Source organism: Giraffa tippelskirchi, chromosome 1, assembly GCF_054371585.1.
Source record: "Giraffa tippelskirchi isolate mGirTip1 chromosome 1, T2T-mGirTip1v1.2.pri, whole genome shotgun sequence".
NCBI classification, from domain to species: Eukaryota; Metazoa; Chordata; class Mammalia; order Artiodactyla; family Giraffidae; genus Giraffa; species Giraffa tippelskirchi.
Window position 1 is genome coordinate 187,982,492 of NC_137275.1, and position 13,317 is coordinate 187,995,808.

Here is a 13,317-nt window from a genome sequence, read left to right on the forward strand (position 1 = left end):
ATAGTTGGACATGATGCATCAGGAAAATGGGACAAGTGTAAATAGGTCTTTGGTAATGTGCTGAGGTATTGGGGGAGGGGAAGCGTCCTATAGTCTTATGATCAGGTCTCAGTCTTTTAATGAGCCTATGCTTGTGACTGTGAACTTCACGTGTGTTTCTCAGTATTTTTCTCACCCTTAGACAGGAAGAGATGGCTTTAGTAGGTTGCAACTGGGTATTTCCCTTCTCCCACCTGGAAAGCTAGAGGTGACTGTGTTGGGTATTTCACTTCTCCCAGGTCAGTTAGGCTCTAATAATAAGCTAAAGAATCTGCCTACCAATGCAGGAGACATGGGTTCTATCCTTGGGTAGGGAAGGTTCCCTGGAGAAGAAAATAGCATCTCACTCCAGTATTCTTGCTTGGAAAATCCCATGGGACAGAGGAACGTGGTGGGCTATAGTCCTCAGCATCGCAAAGAGTTGGACACAACTGAGTGACTGGGTGCACACCCACAATAATCCAGCAGGTTAGGTTCTGATAACTAATTTCTCTGAGAACAGGCCTTATTAAGAAGAATGCTCTGGCATATTTAAAAATATTTCCTTCTCCCCTCACCTGCTGGAAGCTTGAGGAAATTTTTTTTCTGACACTCTGAGAACCCAGTAGAGCTTGGTATGGCCAGTATTAATTTTAGCGATTCTAGTGGGTGTTTAGTGGTATCTTACTGTGGTTTTAATTTGCATTTCCCTAATCATTAATTGCATTGGGCATGTTTTCATGTGATCATTTGTCTTCCATATATCTTCTTTGGTGAAGTGTCTATTTAAATCCTTTGCCCATTACTTTTTTTGATGATTCTTTTATTATTGAGTTAGGAGAGTTTTTAAGAATCTGTATTTATATTCTAAGTGCAAGTCCTTTGAGGGATGTTGCTGTTCAGTTGCTAAGTCATTTCCAACTCTTTTGCAACCCCATGGACTGTAGCCAGCAAGGCTCCTTTGTCCATGGAATTCTACAAGCAGGAATACTGGAGTGGGTCGCTATTTTCTTTTACAGGGGATCTTCCCAACCTAGGGATTGAACCCACGTCTCATGTATTGGCTGTATTGGCAGGCAGGTTCTTTACCACTAGTGCCATGAGGGAAGCCCTTCCTAGAAATATTCCATGTTAAATTGTATGGGAAACATTGTCAAGTGATAAAAGTTCCTAGGTATATTGTATGGGTAAATGTTACTAATATAAGTGTTCTAGAAAATTTCTGGAATTCGTAAAAATTTGGTATGCCCTGGTAAAATCAGTCGTAATTGTAGTTATTATTTTAAAATGTTGTGTGTCACAGCAGTAATCAGCTGCATTGTGATCAGGCCTTTAACCATGCCCTTTAAGTCTTGACATTCATAGATAGTTACCGTGTCACTCTGATGCCTTTACAAAAATGCTTCATTTTCAAGAAGTCTTATGGAAGCATCTTTTTTTACAAGTACAGGTTTGTTTGTTTGGTTTTTTTTTTGATAAACTTTAGATCATTCTGCTGACCTGGGTAAGAAACTGAGGAATATTAATGGAAAACCTGATGGTTTCATAAAATTGTTAACAAAAAAGATTAGTTACATAGGAATGAGTGAGCTGGTAAATATAGTTATAATTTTAAGTGTTTTTTTGGTTTGAAATATTATTGTCTTTTAATCTATATTCTCCAGATAGAAGAAAATCTTTCACCTTAATCTAATGGTGTCTATAGCATATTGGTAAATTATATCTTTGCAAGCAGAATTGAAACATTTAAACATTTATCTTTCTACTTGATCCCACCAGAAATCGAAAACTTAGGTTACCAGAAGTCTTATCAGATGAATAAGGAAGGTTACCACCTGACAGGTGCAGAAATCTCAAGATACATTGGGGACCTCGAGAAGAGAGAAATTCAGTCAAATTTCTGATATTGTGGGCAGAATCTGTGGTAAACCCTTGGGATGGCTTTCTGGGCCTTTAAGAAACCTTTTAAAAGTTTACTCTGAGATTCCTTACAAAAATTTACAGCAAAATCAATTTAAAAAAAGCCTGTATGATCAATTACACTTATGTAAGTAATCAGACCAGGTTTATTGAAACCAGACTGATTCTTTGAACAAATTAGTTATAATTTAACTGTATTTGATAGAAATGAGGGCAATTTTAGAGAGAAAAAATTATATTTTGATGGATATTAAGTTCTATTATAATTAATTATCTTTGAGGTTTGATATTTACTGCCTGAAACTCACTTCCCAGATAGCTCCTTGTTGCTATTTTACATTATTGTAAATTTTAATTGAATTATTAAAAGAACGCTCTAAGCTTGTTTCTGAAACTTATCACAGCAATCTATCTTTGGATGAAGATCAGATACTCCACCACCTGCAACCAGTAGATTATGTATACTGAAAAGAACATTATTTAAAGAACTGCCTCCAGCCTAGATGGAAAGACCTTTATCAGGTACTCTTAACTAGCTCATGAAAAGTGAAACTGAAAGGATTTGACTCTTAGATTCATATTTCCCACTTAGAAAAGGCCCCTACAATGGACTGGTTTACAGACAGGACTGCTGATTTCAAAGTCACCTTAAAATGACACTCAAACTGAGGAGAAAACCACACCCACACCAGATCAAGAAGATGTCCTCAGAAGTAGACAGCTACACCAAGATGCGGACGTGACCTGTGTGATTATTTATAGTGTTTTCTTAATTTCTTGGACTTTTGCATATGAATCAGTTATTTTTTATATCATAAGTGCAATCTAATGCAGAGTTTTAAAAGTCATTTAATTTGGGTTTGTGGTTAACTACCTATATCCAGTCTACTTCTCAGTTACTTCAGTGGCTTTCTCCTCTCTAAGGTTCTAACTGGATAGCCCTTAGGAAATTAATCTAGAAGAAAGAAGTTATAGTTGCCGTTGGGCCACTATTGATAATACTAGATGGGACTCTCCCACTTGGCCAATCAGGCATTCTTGCTCTAACCATGGCCATAAATTTGAATTTTCTTTTCAAGGTACTCAAGCTCAATCAGGGTAATAAACTAACTTTTAGTGAAAGACTTCCTCAGTTATGGATTTATGTAGATAATACCAGGTCATGATGGTTTAAATTTAAGGCTTCCCCATCATGTTGGGAACAATTAAAATATATTAAGGATAATCAGCCTAATAACACTAAGAAATTGAGCTGAGTGCCTTATGAACAATGCCAATATATCATTTCCCTTGAAGATAGAAATTGGTATGGAACAGACTAGGTCAGATGACCTGGAGATATATGGTGCTATACCTAATGGAAGCTCTTACTTTAAATTCTTACTTATGACCTTACTAATCCTACTTGGTATATTACTTGCATTCTGCCCATTTTGCAAGGTTGTTCTCCTTGTATTACCAAAATGTGTGACTGAGCCTATGACAAAATGAAGATTAGATGACTTGAAATAATTGACCAAATATGTAGTTCTACATGACTTCCAGGATAGTTAAGTTGGTAAAGAATCCGCCCACAATGCAGGAGACCCAGTTCGATTCCTGGGTTGGGAAGATCCGCTGGAGAAGGGATACGCTGCCCACTCCATTATTCTTGGGCTTCCGTTATGGCTCAGCTGGTAAAGAATCTGCTTACAATGTGGGAGACTTGGGTTCAATCCCTGGGTTGGGAAGATCCTACATGATAACAATGATAATAATGTACCTTTAGATATGTGAAGAAGCAACAAGAGAGAATCTTTTTCTGGACCATCACAGACTAGTCAGACAGGTGATCCAGAGACTTTTGGCTGTTAACAGGGCCTCGTCCAGTAATAACACATTGAATGGCTTATCAGTGAAATCCTGGTCTGACCTAGGAGTGAGCATTTGTAGGACTGTAGGACCAAGTAGTCATGAAATGACTCTCAAACCATGGTCAGTTTTATTATTATGATCACAGTCGTGTCTGACTCTTTGCGACCCTATAGACTGTAGCTCGCCGGGCTCCTCTGTCCATGGGATTCTCCAGGCAAGAATACCGGAGTGGGAGAAGTGGTTGCCATGGAGTGGAGAGAAGTGGAGAAGGGTTGCCATGCCCTTCTCAAGGGGATCTTCCCCAACCAGGGATCGAACTTGCGTCTCCTATCTTGGTAGGCGGGTTCTTTACCACTAGTGCCACCTGGGAAGGCCCTATGATCATGAGGGGACACTCATCTCTCGTTCTACAAGAATTAAATCATTAGCCACTATTGTTGTTGACCTTTAACACATCCTGAAAGGATTTCAGGGCAGAAATCAGGAATGAAGCATAGTGTACTCTGGGAAAACTTATAGAACAAGCCTTCAGATACTTAGATATTTTCAGAAGAAAAATTTATAAATCAAATTTCTTGCATTGTTTCATACTTACAAAAGCACTAAAAACATTAATTAAGACATCTGTTCCTTGCAGCTAGTGGCAGCTTTCTACTGATATGTGTACTTGGTTGCACGTCCCCTTTCACCAAAATCACATATCCGCTGGCCTCCCCCTTATCTCTTCAGAGAAGTTTCTTAGAGTTATCTGAGAAACCTTTCCTGGGATATAGTCCTCAGCAAGTTCCCAAATAAAACTGAAATTCATAGCTCTCACATGTATTTTTATTTCAGCCAACACTATCAGAGAACCAGCTTTTAGTGAAGTCAGTTTGGTGTAATGTTCTGTTTCACTGTCTTTGTCTTTGATCTTTATTAATTCTTTTGATTTCCCTGTTTTGCATTTATTTTGCTCTTCTGTTTCTAGTTCTTCTTGTGGAAACAGAGGCCATTGATTTGAGACTTTAAAAAACATATATATGTGTGTGGGTGTTTAGTGATAGGAATTTCCGTTTAAGAGTAATGTCATAGAAGATGAAGCAGGAAGCACTGGGAACCTTTGTCTCTGCCTGGACAACAATAATACTGGCAGAAACTGTCTGAAATAAATATTTTGAAATACAGAAGACACAAATAACCAAAATAAGAACTGAAACTGATAACATTACTACTGACCTGATAAAGATAAAAAGATTGTAAGAGTATACTATGAATAACTATATGCCAGCAAAATTAGATAGTCTAGAAGAAATGGACAATTCCTTAAGACACACAAATTAACTAAGCTGACTCAAGAAGAAACAACAAATCTTATCATATATATAAAATGCTAAAAAGATTGAATCAGTATCCATAAACCTCCCGAGAAAGAAAAGTCCTGGACTGGATGGCTTCACTACTGCATTCAAAAACCATTTAAAGGATTAATACCAATCTTTATCTAACTCTTCCAAAAAAAATTTGAGGAGGTGAGAACATTTCCCAACTCATTCTATGAGACTAGCATAACTCTGATTGCAAAGCCAGAAGACATCACAAGAAAAGAAAGTTACGGTTCCATATGCTTTATGAATATTGAAGTAAAAATCCTGAAAAAAATATTAGCAAATTGAATCCAAGAGCACATCAAAATGATTATTCACCATGACCAAATAGAGTTTATCCCAGGAATGCAAGTGTCACTCAATATAATTAAGAAAACACAGTTAATAGAATAAAGCAAAAAGTCTACATGATTATCTCGACTGATGTAGAAAAAACATTTGAGAAAGTGCAACATACCTTTAATGATAAAAGCTCTCAGGAAAGTAAGAATAGAAGAAAAATTCCTCAACACAGTAAACGGTATTAAAAAAGTTTAATGAAGTATTTGCGTTTAAAAAAACAAAGTTTGTGTTAGTTTCAGGTGTACAGCAAAGTGATTCAGTTAGACATATATTCGTTTCTTTTCAGATTTTTCTCATATAGGTTATTACAGTATATTGAGTAGTGTTGCCTGTGCTATGCAGTATGTCTATAAACAGTATTTATGAATAACCCAAATCTAACACAGATGAAGGTGCTTGCTTTCCCTGTTGTTATTCAATGTTGTACTGGAAATTCTAGCCAGAGTTTCTTATTGTTCACGTTAACTTTGATTATCTGATTGAGGTGGCCTCTGTCAGGTTCTCCAGTGGAAAGTGAAGGGACTCCTTTTAATAATGTGTGCTTTGAAAGAAAGTCATTATGTACAGTACACATTTTCGGAATGGGTAGTTACGTTCCATCCCCTTGAAAGCAGAGTGTTTGCATAAATTATTTAGAATTCTTCTGTGATTTGTCTATCGTGTGTGTGTGTTGCTCAGTCCTGTCCAGCTCTTTGCGACCCTATGGGCTGCATCTCGCAGGCTCCTCTGTCCACGGAATTCTCCAGGCAAGAATATGGGAATGGGTTGCCATTTCCTTCTCCAGGGGATCTTCCCAAACCCAAGTCTCCTGCATTGCAGGCAGATTTTTTTTTACCATCTGAGCCACCATTCTCTCCCATTTATTGATTGATCAATTGATTGTCATCCATGTGGCCCCATGGATATATTATACTTTGGATTATAACTCAGTGTTACTTTATTTTGTTGCTCAAAATAGCAGAAAAACAGTTTTGGTATTTTTTCAAAAATTTTGGTATTTTTTTCCAAAAACCAGCCATTACTTTTTCAGATATTTTTTTCTCCCTTTTCCTTCATTGAAGGAACAATATGCTTATTGAAGGTGAAAGTGAAGTCACTTGGTCATGTCTGACTCTTTTCGACCCCATGGACTGTAGTCTACCAGGCTCCTCTGTCCATGGGATTTTCCACGCAAGAGTACTAGAGTGGGTTGCCATTTCCTTCTCTAGGGAATCTTCCTGACCCAGGGATTGAACCCGGGTCTCCCACATTGCAGGCAGATCCTTTACTGTCTGAGCCACCAGGGAAGCCTAATATGCTTATTAGTCCAGTTTAATTTGTCCAGCTGATACTCTTTTCCCCTTTTTTTCTGCTCTCTGTGTTTCTTTTAGTATAGTTTTCATTGCTATGTCTTTTAAGTTCTATACTGTTTTATTCTGCCATATCTAATCTTCCATTAATTATATACAACATATTTTATAATCTCTGACATTGTACCTTTAATCTCTAAGCATTACACTTAGGTACTTCTTGTAGCTTCCATATCTCCACTTAACTGTTTGAATGTGTGGAATACTATTACCACCTTCATGGATCCTTGTCTATTCATTCTAACATCTGTGTTAGTTCTGGGTTGGTTTTTGTTGATTGGTTTTTTTCCTCATAAGGCATCATATTTTGGGTTCTTTGCATGCCTGGTAATTTTTTATTGGATTTCAGACATTATGAATTTTACCTTGTTGGATATTGGGTATCTTTTTATTCTTACATATGTTCTTTTTTTTTAAATTATTATTATATTCTTAACCTTTGTTCCAGGACACAGTTGATACACTTGAAAATATTTTGATTCACTTGTGTCCTACTTTTAAGATTTGCTAAGTGGTATAAGCGGAGAAGGCAATGGCACCCCACTCCAGTACTCTTGCCTGGAAAATCCCATGGACAGAGGAGACTGGTAGGCTGCAGTCCATGGGGTCGCTAAGAGTCGGACACGACTGAGCCTGGTGGGCTGCCGTCTATGGGGTCGCACAGAGTCGGACACGACTGAAGCGACTTAGCAGCAGCAGCAGCAAGTGGTATAAGAACAAAGTTTGTTCTAAGGCTAATTATTTCACACTACTGAGGTAAGGTCCTTTTGAGTATTCTACCCAGAACCCTGTGAATTATGAGGTTTTCCAGTTGGCTGTTGGAAATTGGCAGTATTCCTGGCCTTAATTGAGTCCTGGGCACATTTTCCCTCAATTTTTTAAGTTCCTTCCTTAGCCTCAGGTGGTCTTATCACAAGTATCAGTATTCTGTTGAATACTTAGGGTGGACTGTCTGCAGATATCTGAGGTTCTCTCCTTGTGCAACTCTCTGGTTTTTGATATTCTGTCCTGTGAATTATAACCAACTTATATCAATTTCCTAAATTCTAGGAGTCCTTTGGGCTCTGCTTAGGCTTCCCTCCCTCCATGTCATGACCTGGAAACTCTCTCAAGATGATATACTGGGGCGATGGTAGGGTTCACTTCATTTCCCTCTATCTTTCAGGATCATTGTCCTTTATTACATGATGTTCAGCTTTTTGAAAGGGGTTTTTCTTTCTTTTTCATGTGCTCTGTCTTTTTGTTTTGTTTGGTTTGATTGTTTCAGGCAGGATGTTGAATCTTTGCTACTTTATCTTGGATAGGAGTTGAATATAATTTTCTCATTTGTTAAATATTTGCACATAACAGAGAACTTAAAAAGACATGCTGCAAGCAAAAGAGAACATCTAAGCTTTCAGTTAGCCCTTAGGTCATCAGTTCATGATCTCTGAGGGAGAAGATCACAAGGACAGGCCAAAATCTCGTTATGAGAAAAATGAGAAACTTCCTTCACATGAAGCAAGTCGGTATGAGCTGGTTTAGCTGAGAATAAAAAGATATTCTATGTTTTCAAGAAGAATGGAATTGGTAGCTGATGTCACCATTTATGTTGCAAGGTTGGCCAAGATTATTATTGAATTAAAAATTTTTCTGTTTAGACGGAGACCAGAGGTTGTATGTGTATAAAATAGGGTTGCCAGGTTCAGCAAATAGAAATACAGAGCATGTCTATCTATGGAGAACAGTATGGAGTTTCCTTAAAAAAACTAAAAACAAAGCTACCATATAACTTTGCAACCCCACTCCAGGTGGGCATATGTCTGGAGAAAAACATGTTCCAAAAAGAATACATGCACCCCAATGTTCATTCAGCATTGTTTAAAATAGCCAAGACATGGAAGCAATCTAAATGTCCATCAATAGAGGGGTGTATAAAGAAGATGTGGCATATATACAATGGAATATTACTCAACCATTTAAAAGAATGAAATTATGCCATTTGCAGCAACATGGTGGACCTATAGATGTCATACTGAATGAAGTCAGACAGAAAGATAAATATCATATGGTAGCTCTTTTTTTTAAAATTAATTTATTTATTTTAGTTGGAGGCTAATCACTTTACAATATTGTAGTGGTTTTTGCCATACATTGATATGAATCAGCCATGGGTTTACATGTGTTCCCCATCCTGAACCCCCTTCCCACCTCCCTCCCCATCACATCCCTCTGGGTCATCCCAGTGCACCAGCCCTGAGCACTTGTTTCATGCATCAAACCTGAACTGATGATCTGATAATGATATGATAATATACATGTTTCAATGCTATTCTCTCATATGGTATCTCTTATATGTGCAATCTAAAAAGAAATGATACAAAGGAACTTATTTACAAAACAAAACAGACTTAGAAAAACAAAATTATTGTTACCAGGAGGGAAGGGATCAGTTTAGTTCAGTTCAGTCGCTCAGTCATGTCCGACTCTTTGCGACCCCATGAATCGTAGCACCCCAGGCCTCCCTGTCCATCACTAACTCTCGGAGTTTACCCAAACCCTTGTCCATCGAGTTAGTGATGCCATCCAACCATCTCATCCTCTGTCGTCCCCTTCTCCTCCTGCCCCCAATCCTTCCCAGCATCAGGGTCTTTTCCAATGAGTCAACTCTTCTCATGAGGTGGCCAAAGTATTGGAGTTTCAGCTTCAACATCAGTCCTTCCAATGAACACCCAGGACTGATCTCCTTTAGGATGGACTGGTTGGATCTCCTTGCAGTCCAAGGGACTCTCAAGAGTCTTCTCCAACACCACAGTTCAAAAGCATCAATTCTTCGGTGCTCAGCTTTCTTCATTGTCCAGCTCTCACATCCATACATGACCACTGGAAAACCCATAGCCTTGACTAGGCGGACCTTTGTTGGCAAAGTAATATCTCTGCTTTTAAATAAGCTATCTAGGTTGGTCATAACCTTCCTTCCAAGGAGTAAGTGTCTTTTAATTTCATGGCTGCAATCACCATCAGCAGTGATTTTGGAGCCCCCAAAAATGAAGTCTGACACTGTTTCCACTGTTTCCCCATCTATTTCCCATGAAGTGATGGGACCAGATGCCATGATCTTAGTTTTCTGAATGTTGAGCTTTAAGCCAACTTTTTCACTCTCCTCTTTCACTTTCATCAAGAGGCTCTTTAGTTCTTCTTCACTTTCTGCCATAAGGGTGGTGTCATCTGCATATCTGGGGTTATTGATATTTCTCCCAGCAATCTGGATTCCAGCTTGTGCTTCTTCCAGCCCAGAGTTTCTCATGATGTACTCTGCATATAAGTTAAATAAACAGGGTGACAATATACAGCCTTGACATACCCCTTTTCCTGTTTGGAACCAGTCTGTTGTTCCATGTCCAGTTCTAACTGTTGCTTCCTGACCTGCATACAGGTTTCTCAAGAGACAGATCAGATGGTCTAGTATTCCCATCTCTTTCAGAATTTTCCACAGTTTATTGTGATCCACACAGTCAAAGGCTTTGGCGTAGTCAATAAAGCAGAAATAGATGTTTTTCTGGCACTCTCTTGCTTTTTTGATGATCCAGCAGATGTTAGCAATTTGATCTCTGGTTCCTCTGCCTTTTCTAAAACCAGCTTGAACATCTGGAAGTTCACGGTTCACGTATTGCTGAAGCCTGGCTTGGAGAATTTTGAGCATTACTTTACTAGCATGTGAGATGAGTGGAAGGGATAGTTAAGGAATTTAAGGTGGACATGACACACTGCTATATTTAAAATTGATAATCAACAAGGACCTATTGTATAGCAGGCAACTCTGTTCAATATTATGTTGCAGCCCGGATGAAAGGGAAGTTTAGAGGAGAAGGGATACATGTGAATGTATGGCTGAGTCACTTTGCTATGCACCTGAAACTGTCATGATATTGTTAATTGGCTATACTCCAATATAAAATACAAAGTTTAAAAAATAAAAAATAAAATTGAGAGTTCAAAAAATGCAGAGCATGTTTAAATTTGAATTTAAAGTAACAAGAGATAAATCTTTACTAAGTATGTCCTATGTGTAATTTGGAACATAAACTAAAAAGTTATTAGATGTTTATCTTAAATTCAAATTTGACTGTATGCTCTGCATTTTTCCTGCCAACTCTAGATAAAACTACTCAGTGAAATTGGGAGAAGAACCCAAAGTAAGTCAGGGTGAGCTGAGTTAGGAATCAAAAATCCTGCTGTGACTATAATCATAAATGGGTTGTCATTGGCTTAGGTCTTGAGATTAGTCTGGTTTTGAAAGGAAGAACTGAAAACTAAGTAGCCCACAAAGCTCTCTTAATAATATGATCCCTTACATTTATATAACACATATACTTTTCCAAAGTACTCTCACAATGCATTCTCTCACTTTATCCTCCAAACCACCAGAAGTTCAGCTCATACTATCCATAGTTTGCAACCCAAAAACCCAAGGGCTAGAGAAAAGACTCAGTGGACATGAGTTTGAGCAAACTCTGGGAGACAGTGGAGGACAGGGAGGCCTGGTGTGGTGCGGTCCATGGGATCGCAAAGATTCATGACTGAACAACTGAGCAACAACAAGAGAACAGAGACTTTTCTGAAGTCCCCAAATGAGTTAGTATTAAATCAAGATCTAGGGTCTTTTTTTTTTTTTATGCTTGTAAAGGAGTTGACAGTCTTAAAGTAGAGGTGCCAAGGTTCAGACTCTGTGTGTGTGTGTGTGTGTGTGTGTGTGTTTGTGTGGATGTACATGGACAAATAGTTGTGACTGTGTGCCATTCCTAGCAAGGGAGGAAGAGGTTAATCTGCTTAATAGGTTCCTAATTCTGTGAGTTTAAGCCAAGCAACTCTTCCCATTCCCCATTTCATAGCTGAAATTTAATCAAAATCAGTGCTGGCCATCAGAGCTCAAGTGAGGCAGTTCTTTGGGTCATACTTGCTTGTATTTTGTTCTTGCTTCTCCTTCTGTTACTGCCTCTCTTTGCCTCTTAGCTTTTGGAGTTATCTCCCATATCTGGATCCACAAAGACAAATTTCAGGTTCTTGGGTTTCATTGCTTTCATCCTTAAGATACAATTTTCCTTGCTCTCATCCACTACAGCCATGGAATTAAAAGACACTCTTTGGAAGAAAAGCTATGACAAACCTAGACAGCATTTTCAAAAGCAGAGCCATCACTTTGCTGACAAAAGTCCATATAGTCAAAGCTATGATTTTTCCAGTAGTCTCGTGCAGATGTGAGAGTTGGACCATAAAGAAGGCTGAGAGCTAAAGAATTGATGCTTTCAAATTGTGGTGCTGAAGAAAATTCTTGAGTCCCTTGGACTGCACGGAAATCAAACCAGTCAGTCCTAAAGGAAATCAACTCAATATTCATTGGAAAGACTGATGCTAAAGCTTAAGCTCCAATACTTTGGCCACCTGATGTGAAGAGCTGACTAAAAGACCCTGATGATGGGAAAGACTGAGGGCATAAGGAGGAGGGGATGATAGAGGATAAGATGGTTGGATGGCATCACTGATTCAATGGATATGAGTTGGACCAGATTCCAAGAGTCTGGTAGGACTGAAGGACAGAGAAGTCTGGTGTGCTGCAATTCATGAGGTTGCCAAGAGTCGGACATGACTTAGTGATTAACAGCACCACCCTCTATTACTTCCTGGTCCTGCCATCTTGACTGAACTCCAGGTCTCTGAGACCTCAGCCTGCTGTTGACTTGATGAGCTGATATTTTAGCCAGGGTGGGGCTTTTGGAAGGAGAAGGTGAGAAGGAATCTTGAGTTGTGAGGGGGTGCTTTGGCAGTAGTCAATTAGCTAGAGATCTTCAGCAAACTCGTCTGTTGGTTGTTTCTGAGACGTGTGCTGTGCTGTTATATATTTACTTTTCAGCCTGGAGTGCTATGACACAGTCCATAGCTCTGGCAGAAACCCTCATGGTGACCGGCTGTAAGTGTTGACTTAACCCATGAACATAGGGCCTCGAAAGATCATTTACCTCTTAAGCTGCCAGCAAATGTTTATTTAACACTTTAATTAATCTGATTTCCATCTCTTTCTCTCTTGTTCTGCTTTTTGCCCTCTCTCCCACTGCTTTCTCCCTCTGCCTTCCACCCCCGCCTTTCTCTTTCCAATCTAGAACTATTTGAATTGAAGTAAGGAACATATTGCAATACAGAAGGCACAGATCATCCAGTAATATGTTTTACTCTTTTCCAGTTCATATCACTTGCGTCAAAAACCCATGACTAAGCCATACCTGAAACTATCCCCACTAACAAAGCCTTTTCATCAACTGCTTTGAGCTAAGGATGGAATAAACTGGCTTCTTGCATTGGAAATTTTCTATTGACCCTGATACTAAGAAAACATACAGCAATTAGGGGTCATGAAGTGATCATTTGCATATTAGTCAAAGAAGCCCTCTTTGTTGATCTCCAAACCTAAAAATTTTAGGAGAAAATGATACAAG

At 38.7% G+C, this 13,317-nt stretch overlaps 1 long non-coding RNA gene across 1 annotated transcript in view; it reads left to right on the forward strand.

The window, feature by feature from the left end:
- Nucleotides 1-203: 203 nt before the first annotated feature.
- The window catches only part of LOC145515355 (uncharacterized), a 150,536-nt gene continuing 137,422 nt past the window's right edge, over nt 204-13,317 (forward strand). Inside the window, exons 1-2 of the long non-coding RNA XR_014060856.1 lie at nt 204-1,942; nt 2,343-2,460. This is a non-coding gene — a long non-coding RNA (uncharacterized LOC145515355). The remainder of the gene's footprint in view (nt 1,943-2,342; nt 2,461-13,317) is intronic.